Here is a 15369-nt window from a genome sequence, read left to right as displayed (position 1 = left end):
AGGAGAAGGTGAGGAGGGGGCTTCGAATGACATAGAGACTCTTAATCTGGCCTGCCTCCTTCTTAGGTGGGCTGCATAGTGTGCTAATCGTATTACAAAAAAGTATTTGTGATGTTTAATTTGCAATTAAGGCCTTGCCTCATCGCAGCAGCTCCTCAGCAGGTTTGGGAAAGTTGAATACAGAGACGTGTTCTCAACTCACTCAACTCTTCGCCAAGTTTTTCAACCTTATCACATTGCTTGCTCAACCACAGAGTTCATCAGTACATACTGCATGTTGCCTAGCCAAATTGAACTGCCGTTTTTTCTGGGACTCCCGGGCACTATCGGTCTGCAGCAATACGACAGTTGTACTGTGAAGAACACTACAACAAGCAACCGTTGAGCGCATCTGTGCAGTAAGCATACTACCCCATACTGAGATGTTATCACACCTGTTGTTTAACACGCACAGGTGTGAAAATGTAGGGCAGAAAATAAAGGGGAAGAAGGAAGGAGGACAGGAAGGGGGAGGAGACAGGAGGAGACAGGAGGAACAGGAGAATGAGAGGAAGTGGAAGCAGACTACTGGGTGAAGATGAGTCACTGTCTAAATGTTCACACTGTCACTGACTCATTCTCAACACTTCCTAAAGGACACTGTGGTTTACTACACACAAGTATGTGGACAGTGACACATGGTTTTGGCTCTATATTCCAGAACATTGCATTTGAAATGGTACAGTATTACTATGGGGTTAAAGTGTAGATACCAAACTAATTTGAGGGTACATACATATTGGATGGACCATTTAGAAATTATTTTCTACAGTTGTCCCTGATTTTAAGGTGATAACAGTGAGTGTTGAAACTCTGCAACACTATGGTAATGTATGCATGGCCTGAAGTGCTTAGATTTAGCATTAGCTGGAAGAATAGGCCTGCGATGCTGTTCAATAGTTGTATGAAGTATGCATTTGAGTTTGAGCTAGTGTATAGTTTGTGTGTGTGTGGGTGCAAAAACGCTTAAGGTACAAATCACAGTGCGGGGCGGGCTGTCGGTGTCACAGTCTGATGACCAGGGATGGAAGGTTTATTTCTAGTCACTGGTATTGGAGCTTTTAAATGTCTCCGTCTGCTACATGGTATCAGGGCGAACTGGCTCAGTTGGCTGATACAGGTCCCCATGATCTCTGTGTCTTTCCCATGACGCTGCCAATGTGTTTCCACGGCCAGTCATGCCTCTTTCCCCCACGTGATCACTCTCTCGCTACAGAGAACCACAGTGCTGAATCCGGTGAAGGTTTCCAGGTAATCTCCATATTGCATGCTGACATTCGGGACCCTTGAGGATCTACTTTGATTCTATCGATGCAGGACAGTCCGCCATTTGGCTCAGGTTTTCCCTGGTGGGCAGAGCAGAGGACGGGGAGGGGGGTGTTTGTGTGTGTATTCAGTGTACCTGGGTTTTGTCACAGACGTGCTCCTTGCGGGAGGCTAATTGAAAATGGCTCCACTGCGGCTGTCCTCGACCTACAGTGACATTGCAGACATCCTCCTGCCGACCTGCATGTGCAGGGGCCCTTTCATAGGTTCCTTCAGTGTTGCAGCCGTGTTGTCATGACGCTGGGCTGTTTTCTTGGCCCAGGCTGTACGCGTGAGCGCTTGTGTGTTTGTGCGTGTATGCGTGTTCACTAGACTGTGTACCCCCATTCTAGCTAAAGCAACGTGTCGTCACTTCATTTTCCCAGCATGCAATAATAATGATGTACCAAAAGTAGGAACAAAACAGGGAGGATAACTAGATCATCTAGAGCTACGGCTGGCCGACCGCTGAGGATTACTGCCTATTGTGTGTGTGTGTGTGCGCGCGCGTGCGTGTGTGCGTGTTCTGTCCTCTGTGCATGTAGCTCCTGGAAGGTGAGCCAGATTAATCGGAGATTATAGTTTATAAAACAGTTGTGTGATTCCCTGGTGCGTACTCAATCACAAACCCACTGATCCACATGTACAGCTGCCTGTCTGAATTCTGCTGAATCATGGCCAGGATGTATTCATTACTGCGCACCGTAGGAAATCCTTTTTCAATGTGAATAGGCGTGAATTTGATATAGTATTGCCAGAGGTCACTTTAACGCAGCATTCTGCGTTAAAGATAAAAACGCAGATACTTGCATTCTGAAAATACATGCCAAACATGGACAGTTTTTAACCATGTCATTCTAGATTCTGTGACAACAAATGTAATCTTAATTATTTTTATGTGAAACAAATAACATCAAAAAGGACATACTATTCAAGTACAGCATTTAAGGAATAATAAGGCAAAATATGAAAATTATAACACATGCTGTTACAGTGTCAAAACGTTCGTTCCAGCACAATCACTATTACATTGTTCAGATTTTATTGCTGTAAACTAGTGTTTATGAAGACGGATAGAAAACTACATTCACACAGCATTCCAGAAGCCTATTTTTTTCTTAGATTTTATAGCACCGAAGTTCCTTTGTTAAATTGCAACGCAGATAAAATCTTTAAAACACATATTGTTGGAGCGTCTTCACTTACAAAATGCAGACATTTGCAAGCTAATGTGACCTGTCTGCCATGTAGTCAGGAGGTCAGGAACTATGATGGTGTGTATTATACTTTATGTTTAGTCCCCTATTGTCCTAGGAGGGACTGTGGAAAGTCTGAATAATTTAACCATTGCCCTGGCATTGGGATGGATGTCAGTGGAGCTGCCTTTACTTCTCTCCGGTCTAGTGCTTCCATAGGCAAGACCAGTGGGACAACATGAATGGCTACCTGTGTGGTAATGACGCACTCTGCTTCAGGGTATGTGGTTCTGTTGGGAAGGCCTATGCAGGTTTGAACCTGGGTCAGCTGGGTGCTGGTTGGTGGAACATTCTGTCTGGAGTCAGACAATGGCTCCTAGCATTCCACTTGTGTCTTGGGAAATGCATTTTTTGTGTGTTCTTAAGAGAGTGCATGAGAGTGAAGGAGCGGGAGAGGGAGAGAGAGGGGGAGAGAAATGGGCGTGAATTGAAAGTGGGAGTTTGGGATTTAACTTCTTGAGAGCGAATAGAGGCGCGGCATATGGGAGAGATGGTGATGTAGACAGGCAGACCAAGGACAAACTGGTTGTAGAGAGACAGACAGTTACAGAGGAAGGTGTGGTGAAAAGAGAGACAGACCGTTACGGAGGGAGGTGTGGTGATAAGAGAGACAGACAGTTACGGAGGGAGGTGTGGTGATAAGAGAGACAGACAGTTACGGAGGGAGGTGTGGTGATAAGAGAGACAGACAGTTACGGAGGGAGGTGTGGTGATAAGAGAGACAGACAGTTACGGAGGGAGGTGTGGTGATAAGAGAGACAGACAGTTACGGAGGGAGGTGTGGTGATAAAAGAGACAGACAGTTACGGAGGGAGGTGTGGTGATAAGAGAGACAGACAGTTACGGAGGGAGGTGTGGTGATAAGAGAGACAGACAGTTACAGAGGGAGGTTTGGTGGTAAGAGACAAAGGCAGACAGAAAGAAAGAAAGCTGGTGTAGGAGATATGGACAGAAATATTTACACAGAGACAGTTACAGAGAGATATGCATAGATAGACAGACAGATAGAGCTTGGGAGACTGACAGGGAGCAGGTGTTGGAGGGACAGACAGACAGAAAGACAGACAGGTGGTGATGATATATATTAGTAACAGGGATGGAGGTGAGAATGTAAAAGTGTGATGGAGAAGGAATGGAAGAGAGCGACTGTGGGAGGACAGCCTTTGTTTTGTGTTTTCATTTGTGCCTAATAACACACTGAGTTCTATAGTCACATCAAACACTGTCAGTCTGTCAGTCCTAGTTTCACCTCCACCTGGGTCCGTCTGTCAGTCCTAGTTTCAGCTCCACCTGGGTCCGTCTGTCAGTCCTAGTTTCACCTCCACCTGGGTCCGTCTGTCAGTCCTAGTTTCACCTCCACCTGGGTCCGTCTGTCAGTCCTAGTTTCACCTCCACCTGGGTCCGTCTGTCATTCCTAGTTTCACCTCCACCTGGGTCCGTCTGTCAGTCCTAGTTTCACCTCCACCTGGGTCCGTCTGTCAGTCCTAGTTTCACCTCCACCTTGGTCCGTCTGTCAGTCCTATAGTTTTATTGGTAGTTCAGATCGGTAACAGAGTTACCTAACCTGTGTACTATCACATAATCTATTTTCCTCTCATCTCTCCTCTCTTTCCCTCTTTCTGTTTTTTTCTCTCCCCCTTCTAGCCCCGCCCCTCCCTATCCACCCCTGTTTCTCTCCTCTTTATGTATGTGCTGTGTTGTTTATTAGCTCTGCAGTCACGTAGTATCTCTGCTGAAGACACTTAGTAGTTCAGAGGGAAGATGGTCACTGAAGCCGTTGCACCAAATTCAGCGCTCCGCCACTGTCCTCTTCTTCCTATGGAGGAGATCTGAATGACACAGGTCGGCCCGCTGGCCACCTTGCAAGTTGACTGTGATGGTGTCCACACCCAGAGCAGGGCGGGGAGACAGAGAGTCCTTAACAGCAGAAATGTGATAGCTATGTTGTACATAGAAGTCAATGGTGATGATTGTGCAAGAAAAGGCTAGGCTGTCAAGAGTCTGCTGCAGTATGGAGAGACATGCTAGGCTGTGACATCATGAAGGACATATTGCTTGTATATTTGAGACGTTGCTGATTTCACTATTTGAATTTGTCAGAAGTTATATTTTAGTGTCTCAGCATTGGTTGCCTGGCAACCTACAGATTTTTGGTTACATATTTGGACAGTACTGCAACTCCAACTCCAAACACGCTGACACACACATACATACAAGTGCACATTTATCTTATGTTGTTTTCATTGCTGTGTGTCAGTTAGTGACAGTGTTTCCCCTACTTTTTCCCCCAACAGCAGAAGGTGGGGGGGTTTTGCGCCAACACGGCGACATCAACGACACCAAAGACTAAAAGCGTGAAATGCTACAAACGTGTTTTTAATGTATTGCAAAAACTTCCTCCCTGTACACCAGTCTGCCTTGCTTGTCAACATTATTTGACAATACTTTCTTAACATACATTTTTTGATGTTAGATATGTTCTCTACCTTAACTTACTTAAGCTCTAACCATTTTTCAATGTGCTCCAACTTATAATTTTCTTTATACCTTATGTAAGTAATTTGGTTTTATTTATCTAATGTTGCCTGTATGACGCTAATTTATTGTAGCCAATTGTAGCCATCGATTTCAGACAATTAGCCAGCTAGCTAGCTTCTTATCTCTGGCTATGTCAATGTGACAGCCGCTCACTGACAGTTCAAAACAAACGTGCACATGCACAGACACAGCCAGTTACGTTTCTCGCTAGCTTGATACATCAGGTGCAGAACGTTGTTGCTCTGCTCTGATGCTTGTGCGGTAGTAATTTACGTGCGATGGTGAACTGCACTCAGCTTGCAGGGCTTCAAAATAAGCGGCGGACCGCCACTCTGATTACAATAAGAAGGAAACACTGAGTGAGGAGTGTGTGTCAGGTAGTGGGGAGGGTTATGGTTCGGGTGTGTAAAGGGCCACAAATTAGTGCACTGTCTCTCCCTTTTGTTCTACAGTCTCATACTCCCTAACTGTCTACCTGTTTGTCTGACACAGGTAGATTCTTCTTATCCCCTGGTCCTGTGCGTGTTGACTTAGCTAGTGATAAAGGTCAGGGAAGTGGGACTGGGAATGTGAGGTGGATACAACAGAATATCTGTTCTGGCCGCTCCTTGTCATTCACCCAGCCATCCCTTGTTCATGTTGTTTTCTGGATCAGTTAGCTCAGCGACAGAACAGAGGAACTCACTTCACAAGATGGAGTCCTTCCAAAGTCCTCCATCACACACACACACACTCTCTCCACCAGAGTGCATTTTCAGTAGCACATGCTTAATTATTCAAATGCTAATTACCATGGCTGATTACCTAACAGATATTGCTCATTGTGTGGAATAAAATGTAAGAAGCTGGCCAAGAGAAGTTGCCAGAAGAGCAAAATGTTTGAGTATAAAATCTAGGATTTTGGCTTTAAAACTAATGCAACTTCTGTAGAACACCTGAAACTGAAAACCAAGTATTTGCTGTTATGATGAGGATGAATATTTAGACACTAAAGACGAGTTTAGTGGATGTGGCAGCAACTCTGAAGTATCACTCACTCTCCCGGTCATAAACACACCTTCTTCCTCTACATGTAGTTACTTTTTAGGAAGTGTCAGTGGCTGGGTTAGAGGATGTGTACCACCAGTGTCACTGGCTGGATTAGAGGATGTGTACCACCAGATTCACTGGCTGGGTTAGAGGATGTTTACCAGCAGTGTCAGTGGCTGGGTTAGAGGATGTGTACAGGCAGTGCCAGTGGCTGGGTTAGAGGATGTGTACAGGCAGTGCCAGTGGCTGGGTTAGAGGATGTGTACAGGCAGTGCCACTGGCTGGGTTAGAGGATGTGTACCGTCAGTGTCTGGGTTAGAGAATGTTTACCAGCAGTGTCAGTGGCTGGGTTAGAGGATGTGTACCGGCAGTGCCAGTGGCAGGGTTAGAGGATGCGTACCGGCAGTGCAAGTGGCTGGGTTAGAGGATGTATACAGGCAGTGCCAGTGGCTGGGTTAGAGGATGCGTACCGGCAGTGCCAGTGACTGGGTTAGAGGATGTGTACAGGCAGTGCCAGTGGCTGGGTTAGAAGATAGAAGATGTTTACAGGCGGTGTCAGTGGCTGGGTTAGAGGATGTGTACAAGCAGTGTATAGGGTAGCTTGAGACTGTAAAGGAGAACTGGGAGGAAGGTATATGAAGAGAGAGAGTGAGGGAGAATGAGAGTTGAAGAGAGTGTGGCAGAGATAACTAGAGAGAAGAAGGGAGGAGAGTGAGTGAGATGGAGAGAATGGGTCTCCATGGAGACAGGCCTGAATAGCTCACCCTGTCTCAGTAACAGCTCCAACTCCAAACTTTGTTCAAAGGTTTCTTTTCTCCCCTCCTTCGCTAGTTTCTTTCAGGCAGGAGTTGAGCAGGGAGGTGGGTGGAAACAGAGATGGGGTAGCAGCAGAGGTGCTGATGGGATACGATATATAACCAATTTAATGTTACCCAGAAATGTTTCTGTGTACAGAAGGAACCTGTACATTTAACATACAGTATCTCACAAAAGTGAGTATACCCCTCACATTTTTGTAAATATTTGAGTACATCTTTTCATGTAACACTGAAGAAATGACACTTTGCTACAATGTAAAGTAGTGAGTCTACAGCTTGTATAAAAGTGTACATTTGATGTCCCTTCAAAATAATTCAACACACAGGCATTAATGTCTAAACCGCTGGCAACAAACGTGAGTACACCTCTAAGTGAAAATGTCCAAATTGGGCACAATTACCCATTTTCCCTCCCCGGTGTCATGTGACTCGTTAGTGGTACAAGGTCTCAGGTGTGAATGGGGAAAAGGGGTGTTAAATTTACTGGTCAATGGAAGTTCAACATGGCACTTTATGGCAAGAACTCTCTGAAGTTCTGAAAAAAAGAATTGTTGCTCTACATAAAGATGGCCTAGGCTATAAGAAGATTGCCAAGACTGAAACTGAGCTGCAGCACGTTGGCCAAGACCATACAGCAGTTTAACAGGACAGGTTCCACTCAGAACAGGCCTTGCTGTGGTCGACCAAAGAGGTTGAGTGCACATGCTCAGCGTCATATCCAGAGATTGTCTTTGGGAAATATACATATGAGTTTTGCAAGCATTGCTGCAGAGGTTGAAGGGGTGGGGGGTCAGCCTGTCAGTGCTCAGACCATACGCCGCACACTGCATCAAATTGGTCTGCATGGCTGTCGTCCCAGAAGGAAGCCTCTTCTAAAGATGATGCACAAGAAAGTCTGAAAACATTTCGCTGAAGACAAGCAGACTAAGGACATGGATTCCTGGAACCATGTCCTGTGGTCTGATGAAACCAAGATTAACGTATTTGGTTCAGATGGTGTCAAGCGTGTGTGGCGGCAACCAGGTGAGGAGTACAAAAACAAGTGTGTCTTGCCTACAGTCAAGCATGGTGGTGGGAGTGTCATGGTCTGGGTCTGTGTGAGTGCTGCCGGCACTGGGGAGCTATAGTTCATTGAGGGAACCATGAATGCCAACATGTACTGTGACGTACTGACATGTATCCCTTCGGAGTCTGGGCCGCAGGGCAGTATTCCAACATGATAACGACCCCAAACACACCTCCAAGACGACCACTGCCTTGCTAAAGACGCTGAGGGTAAGGGCGATGGACTGGCCAAGCATGTTTCTAGACCTAAACCCTATTGAGCATCTGTGGGGCATCTTCAAACAGAAGGTGGAAGAGCGCAAGGTCTTTAACATCCACCAGCTACGTGATGTCATCATGGAGGAGTGGATGAGGACTCCAGTGGCAACCTGTGAAGCTCTGGTGAACTCCATGCCCAAGAGGGTTAAGGCAATGCTGGAAAATAATGGTGGCCACACAAAATATTGACACTTTGGGCCCAATTTGGACATTTTCACAGAGGGGTGTACTCACTTTTGATGCCAGCGGTTTAGAAATGAATGACTGTATGTTGTGTTATATTGAGGGGCCACAAAATTTACACTGTTATACAAGATGTACACTCACTACTTTACACTGTACCAAAGTGTCATTTCTTCAGTGTTGTCACATGAAAAGATACTCAAATATTTACAAAAATGTGAGGGGTGTACTCACTTTTGTGTGGTACTGTAGATAATGACTTTAATCCAGTAGTGGTTCTATATACAGTATGGACCTGTACATATAACACAGATAATGAATGTTAACCAGTAGTAGATGTGCGTATGGTAGGAACGTATAGGTTTAACAGAGAGATACACAGGTGACGGTGCAAAGAATGGCTGGCTGGCTGGTCGGTCAGATGGAAGGTTAATCTATAAGGCATGCAGATGTAGGGGATGATCTGGTTCATTAACATGTGCTAGGGTAACTAGGGTAATTGGAGTGTTCCCTCATTAGTTCTTTGTGTCTCATTGATTTCAGCCCAGTAGATTGTGCTGCTGGGGTAGCGATGAAAGCCTCTGTCGTTCTTTCTTCTGGCCAGAGCTGACGTGACAGGTCAGCCTCTCCCATTCCCCTGCCCCTGTCATCCCTCCCCAGCCCCTGTCATCCCTCCCCAGCCCCTGTCATCCTTCCCCAGCCCCTGTCATCCTTCCCCAGCCCCGGCCAGTCATGAGCTCAGATAGATGGGCCGATGTACATTCAGACAGTATCTGACATTGTGTACTGATGGTCGGTTCTCCTGTTGATTGACATATCTGATCATCAGGGGCTTTTCTATCCTGTGTGTGTGTCTGTGTGTGTGTTTGCATTCAGGTTTTACTGTCCTTGTGGGGGACTTAAAACCCCAGCAATGTTAGTAGAACAAGGGAGATGTGTCCTCGTGGTTACATTTCTCCAGTCTGCATTAGGGAAAAGGGTTTTAGGATATAATGTATCATAGTAGTTAAGTTTAGTATAAATAGGTTTAGGTTAAGGTTAGGTGTTTAGGTATGAAGTTAGGGGATAGAGAATAGGATTTTAATTTGGTAACATGTTTTGGGTTTCCAGAACAATGGGCTATAATTTTTCATGGCGAATTGTGAAACGTGAGCGTGAACTGTCTCTCTCGCTCTCCCTGTCTGTCTCTGCCTTTGTGTCTGTTTCTCTCTTCTGCTCTATCACTTTGTCAGCCACGTTGTTTAAAGAGGACTAACTCCCGTTCTCTGTTGCTGAAGACTGTTGACAGTTGTTTTGTTTGCAGACTACAGACCCCATTGGATCCTTCAAGTCTGTCTTCTCCTAGATTGCCCCTTCTCCACTAAATAATTCAACAGCTCTCAGAAATCACACAGGATCCAGGGACGTTAGTATGTGATGTTCTGATCTGCTTGCTTGCTATTACAAAAAAAATAAAACACACTGAATATTGTGTGTGGAATCAACTCACATATTCACACACACACACAGAATTCTGAAAGTGCTTTACTTGCACAGCTGCCTAGTGGTTTGCTACAAGCCTGGGTAATGTTTCTACCTTCTATAGTACAAACTGGGTAATATTTCCACCCTCTACAGTCTATAGTGGATAATGTTTCCACTATCTACAGTCAATAGTGAGTAAGGATTCTGTGATTGGTGCTCTCAGGTTGTGGAGATAAGATCTGCATGCATCATGCATGTGTGTACAATACAAGTCTGGTCTAGATATGGCCTGTAAAATGCAAGTCTGTTTGGATATAAGGCTGTTTTGTGTAAGTAACACAAAAAGACTGTGCGTCATCCCCGAACGAAAGTATAGACACCACTGAGTAGAAACACTGCATTTACCTGCTAGATAGTTGCACAAATTTAAAGATAGGATAAGAAACTGAAGTGTTTTGAACATCCAGTCTCAGTTGCTTCACCTCAGTCTGAGGTCCTGTGGATTTTGGATGAAGTTAGCATCAAAGAGCTCTCTGTATTTCGACTCATCATTCCTTCAATCATGTCCCTGCCTCTGAGAATCGTCCCCATAGCATGATGCCGCCACCACCATACTTCACTCTAGGGATTGTATTAGTACGGTGATGAGCGGTACCTTGTTTCTCATCAGAACAGGCATCATATCAGGCAGCATGTCACATTACTTTTACTGAGGAGAGTCTTCTGGCTAGCCACTTTATCATTAAGGGCTGATAGAACTCTGAAGCTCTTTTAGAGTGGCCACTGGGTTCTTATGAATCATAATTTAAAAACGTGACTATACTTTGTTGTTATGGGGTATTGTTTGTAGATTGCTGGCAAGTTTTTTCCATAACACAGCAAAATTAAGATGTCTGATTACTTTCCAAAGCCTCTGTAAATCTGTCCAACAAATTTAATCAGATGTTTTGATTCTTTGTATTATTCCCCATCTAGAATCAACCATTTTGGGAAGCACAGTCTATGTACCAAAACTGTTTATGTTTACAACTCAGGGACCCTACTGAGGTTTTCCTGCTGAAATGTCTGCTATCTTCGTTGCCACAGCGCCCCTAGTTTAGACTACTAAATGCCAATCACCCAAAGAGTGGATCAGGCCAGTCTGGATTAAATCCACTTCTGTACATGGGGTCCAAAGAGGAAGCATTTTAAAGTAGTTATGGGAGTAACAACAAAATAATTTTTTAAGAACATTATAGTCTACAAAAACAAACCCAAAAAACATTCATGTTGTTTTACCGCTTCTTAAAACTCAGTGGAGAAATGACATTCTCTTTCTCTCTTCAGCTGCAGTCGATCTGCTTCACTCGAATCTTCAGGGCATTTATTTAAAACACACATCCAATCCCCTTGATCCCTTACATAACCAGACCAATCATATGCTTCAGTGTGCCGGAGTTCACAGGGCTGTGGCAGGACAGTGTTGGCAGCTCTGGTAACGGCTGTGCTGGCGATGCATCAACCAACGGAATCGTCTGTCAATAGAGATTCACATATTCTTAGGCCATTTATAGTATATAATTTATATAATACCTTATTTTAGGAAATTTAACAGGGTAAAAAGTAAATTATTTCATTCAATTATTTGAGAAAAGTGTACTGCCCCCAGAGAGTAGTTAGAAAAGCAAGGTTTCTTGTTACCTAGGTACACATTACTTGTAGCATGCTACTATCCACCCCTGATTATACATGCATATGTAAAATAGAGAGATGTTTTGTATTTATTATGTTTCAAGTTACTGCATTGATTGAATTAAAAATGGAACAATCTTTTTTTCTGGTCTGCAGGTAGTCACATATGGGTGGTCTGCACCAGCAGTATAGTTACAGTAGATAAGATATGATATTGTCACTGGTATTATACGCTGGTCTGAGGACAGAGCTCTCCAGCTGACAAATACTGCCGGTCAAAGGACAAGACAGGATTCTATTGTAGTGCCAAACAACAGGGAACCACTACTCTTTAAGGGTGTCCACCCCCTCCCCTAGTACATATGCTCGCACACACACACACTCTACCTGGATGCCAAAAAACACGCACTTGATATGGTAACTCTGTGTGTGTTTAAAGGTCGGGGGTCGTGATGGGCGCCAACTGATGTCAGAGACAGAGTGGAGTGGTGTCCTTGACGTCAGCCTGTGGACTATAATTGTCGTGACAACCCCCAGGAATGAGCTGTCATGTGATACCCCTCCCTTCCCTTGCTCCTCTTTCCTTTCATGGATACACACATGGTCAGCAGCAGGGAGAACCCTTTGGAGAAAGTGTGTGGTGGATGATGTGGGAATGCTGGGAGGTCCTAAGGAGTGCTAAAGACAATCAAGACAGGATTGTGAGGTTAACACTGTAAACTTGGTCAACTCAATTATAAATAAAATATTTTAGTTGACCTTTAGGTCTCCCAAACCTCTCATTAAGCCTTCCCAGATGTTTTACGTGTTTTAACCCTTACCTGGCAGACCTGATTCTCCAACCTCATTTCCAAACAATTTGGGATGCTGCGCAAAATGTTAAGAAAAACAGAATGCAATGACGGGTGCAAATCATTTAAACCCTGTATTCCATAGAAAATAGTACAAAGACGACATAAAATGTTGAAACTGAGACATTTTATTGTTTCTTGAAAAATACACTCACCTAAAGGATTATTAGGAACACCTGTTCAATTTCTCCTTAATGCAATTATCTAATCAACCAATCACATGGCAGTTGCTTCAATGCATTTAGGGGTGTGGTCCTGGTCAAGACAATCTCCTGAACTCCAAACTGAATGCCAAAATGGGAAAGAAAGGTGATTTAAGCAATTTTGAGCTTGGCATGGTTGTTGGTGCCAGACGGGCCGGTCTGTGTATTTCACAATCTGCTCAGTTACTGGGATTTTCACGCACAACCATTTCTAGGGTTTACAAAGAATGGTGTGAAAAGGGAAAAACATCCAGTATGCGGCAGTCCTGTGGGCGAAAATGCCTTGTTGATGCTAGAGGTCTGAGGAGAATGGGCCGTCTGATTCAAGCTGATAGAAGAGCAACTTTGACTGAAATAACCACTCGTTACAACCGAGGTATGCAGCAAAGCATTTGTGAAGCCACAACACGCACAACCTTGAGGCGGATGGGCTACAACAGCAGAAGACCCCACCGGGTACCACTCATCTCCACTACTAGCTCACCAAAATTGGACAGTTGAAGACTGGAAGAATGTTGCCTGGTCTGATGAGTCTCGATTTCTGTTGAGACATTCAGATGGTAGAGTCAGAATTTGGCGTAAACAGAATGAGAACATGGATCAATCATGCCTTATTACCACTGTGCAGGCTGGTGGTGGTGGTGTAATGGTGTGGGGGATGTTTTCTTGGCACACTTTAGGCCCCTTAGTGCCAATTGGGCATTGTTTAAATGCCACGGCCTACCTGAGCATTGTTTCTGACCATGTCCATCCCTTTATGACCACCATGTACCCATCCTCTGATGGCTACTTCCAGCAGGATAATGCACCATGTCACAAAGCTCAAATCGTTTCAAATTGGTTTCTTGAACATGACAATGAGTTCACTGTACTGAAATGGCCCCCACAGTCACCAGATCTCAACCCAATAGAGCATCTTTGGGATGTGGTATAACGGGAGTTTGGTGCCCTGGATGTGCATCCTACAAATCTCCATCAACTGCAAGATGCTATCCTATCAATATGGGCCAACATTTCTAAAGAATGCTTTCAGCACCTTGTTGAATCAGTGCCACATAGAATTAAGGCAGTTCTGAAGGCGAAAGGGGGTCAAACACAGTATTAGTATGGTGTTCCTAATAATCCTTTAGGTGAGTGTATATGCCCACTTGAAATGTGATGCTAGCAACACATTTAAAAAAAGTTGGGACATAGGCACCAAAAGACTGGAAAGGTTATGTAATGATAAGAAGCTACACCTGGTTGAGTCTCTCACAACTAATTAGACTCATTTGGCAACAGGTCAGTAAAATGATTGGGTATTAAAAGATCATTCCACAGAGGATGGGTCTATCAGACGGGAGGATTGGGAGGGGATCAGCCACTCTGTGAAAGACTGCGCAATTTAAGAATAACATTTCACAACATAAAATTGCAAAGAGTTTGGGGATCTCATCATCTACGGTACATAATATCATTACAAGATTCAGAGAATCCAGAAAAATCTCTGTATGCAAGGGACAAGGCCGAAAACCAATATTGGATGGCCGTGATTTTCGGGCCCTCAGGCGGCATTCATTAAAAACAGACACGATTCTGTAGTGGAAATCACTGCTCATCATTGCACATCTGTGAAGGCACCATTAATGCTAAACAATACACAGATCAGCCATAACACCTGCCTAATATTGTGTAGATCCCCCTTTTGCCACCAAAACAGCCCTGACCCATCGAGGCATGGGCTCCACTAGACTTCTGAAGGTGTGGTATCTGGCAGCAAGACACCAAGACACCCTGATTGGTCTGCGGCTACGCGGCCCCATACGCTACAAAGTGTGATGTACTGGGTGTTCTGACACCTTTCTATCAGTACCAACATTAACTTTTTCAGCAATTTGAGCTACAGTTGCTCGTCTGTTGGATCGGACCACATGGGGCAGCCTTCGTTCCCCACATGCATCAATGAGCCTTGGCCGCCCATGTCCCTGTCGCCAGTTCACCGCTTTTCTTTCCTTGGACCACTTTTGGTAGGTACTGACCACTGCAGACCGGGAACACCCCACAAGTGCTGCAGTTTTGGATATTCTCTGACCCAGTCATCTCCCCATCACAATTTAGCCCTTGTCAAAGTCGCTCAGATGCTTACGCTTGTCCGTTTTTCCTGCTTTTAAAACATCAACTTTGAGGACAGAATGTTCACTTGCTGCCTAATATATCCCACCCACTGACAGGTGCCATGTTGATGAGATTATTCGTGTTATTAATTTAACCTGTCAGTGGTCATAATGTTATTGCTGATCGGTGTACTGTATACACAGGTTTTGGAGCAAAACATTCTGTAATTCAGACAAGGTCTTTTTCAGGGATAGTCTTGCTTATTTCAGCAAGGCAATGCCAAACCACATTCTGCATGTATTGCAACAACATGGCTCCGTAGTAAAAGAGTCTGGGTGCTAAACTGCCTGCAGTCCAGACCTGTCACCCATTGAAAACATTTGGCACATGAAATTTATGTGTCTACCTCGGGAACCTCACTGCTGCTACCCCTGCATTTCAGTTATACATGCACCTTGCTCATTCAGTTTGCCTCTTTGCACTTTTAATATTGCCTTCATGCTTTTTTACAGTTGTTACATACACGTCTACCCCTGGGACCTCACATGCTACATTGCACCTTCAATTTGCCTCGATTGCAAATCTAGAATGCCAT

At 44.5% G+C, this 15369-nt stretch overlaps 1 protein-coding gene across 2 annotated transcripts in view; it reads left to right on the top strand.

Annotated features, from left to right (window-relative positions):
* Positions 1 to 15369, top strand: part of ece2a (endothelin converting enzyme 2a) — a 106645-nt gene that overhangs the window by 38260 nt on the left and 53016 nt on the right. The window lies entirely within an intron of this gene.

This window comes from Esox lucius, chromosome 3 (genome assembly GCF_011004845.1).
Source record: "Esox lucius isolate fEsoLuc1 chromosome 3, fEsoLuc1.pri, whole genome shotgun sequence".
Taxonomy (NCBI): Eukaryota; Metazoa; Chordata; class Actinopteri; order Esociformes; family Esocidae; genus Esox; species Esox lucius.
The sequence above is the reverse complement of the archived record's forward strand: the minus strand, read 5'-3'. Positions and strand labels throughout refer to the sequence as shown.